The sequence below is a fragment of the Saimiri boliviensis genome, chromosome 3, assembly GCF_048565385.1.
Source record: "Saimiri boliviensis isolate mSaiBol1 chromosome 3, mSaiBol1.pri, whole genome shotgun sequence".
Lineage (NCBI taxonomy): Eukaryota > Metazoa > Chordata > Mammalia > Primates > Cebidae > Saimiri > Saimiri boliviensis.
Window position 1 is genome coordinate 153,001,401 of NC_133451.1, and position 925 is coordinate 153,002,325.

Genomic DNA, 925 nt, shown 5'->3' on the forward strand with positions numbered 1-925 from the left:
CAAAGTGCTGGGATTACAGGTGTGAGCCACTGCACCCAGCCTTAATATTTTGTAATCAGATTTTTAAAATAAACCCCCAAGGTGATTTTGCATAACCTACTGTAATGCGTAACCAGATTCAATTTGATACACAATTTAGTAATGAGTGCAAAAATAACAAAAAAAAAATGCATAACCTGTTTTATCTAATTGATTACCTCAATAATGTTAATGTTGTTCAAAGTTTAATATATCATTATTTTTGTTTTGTTTTAGTATCTATCAATTCCTAAGAAGTATGTTAAAACTAATCTTTATGAAAATATATTGTATTTCCTATCCTATTTTCTTTTGTTTTAGTATCTATCGATTACTAAGAAGTATGTTAAAACTAATCTTTATGAAAATATATTGTGTTTCCTATCCTATTTTCTAAATGAATTTTCTTTTAGCTTGAATTACTAGGTAGATACAGATATACTTTTTGTATGTTATTTGTGAATTGAAATTTCAGTTGTTACTTTGTGGCACTCTCTCTAGATCTCACATAGTAATACTCTTTTTAAAAAGCTTTCATTGATATATAAAACAACACAGAAAATTGCATGTCAAACATAAATAGAGTTCAATAAATTTCTACAAAGTGAATGAATGATTGTAACCAATACCTAGTTTTCTTCACATATTTGGAGGAATGCTTCAGAATTATGGATCATTTTAGGGACCACTGATACTTTTTACAATATTGACTATTTGCAGTCTATGGGTAAAATATATCCTTCCATTAATTTTTTAATATTTCTATTTTTTTCATTAATAGTTTGTAGTTTTTTGTATTGATCTCATAAGTTTTTATTCATTTATTTTTAGCTATTTGATGCTTTGATGCTATTAACATGTATTGACATTAAATAGTAGTTTGTATTTATTTGTTAATGTATGTAAA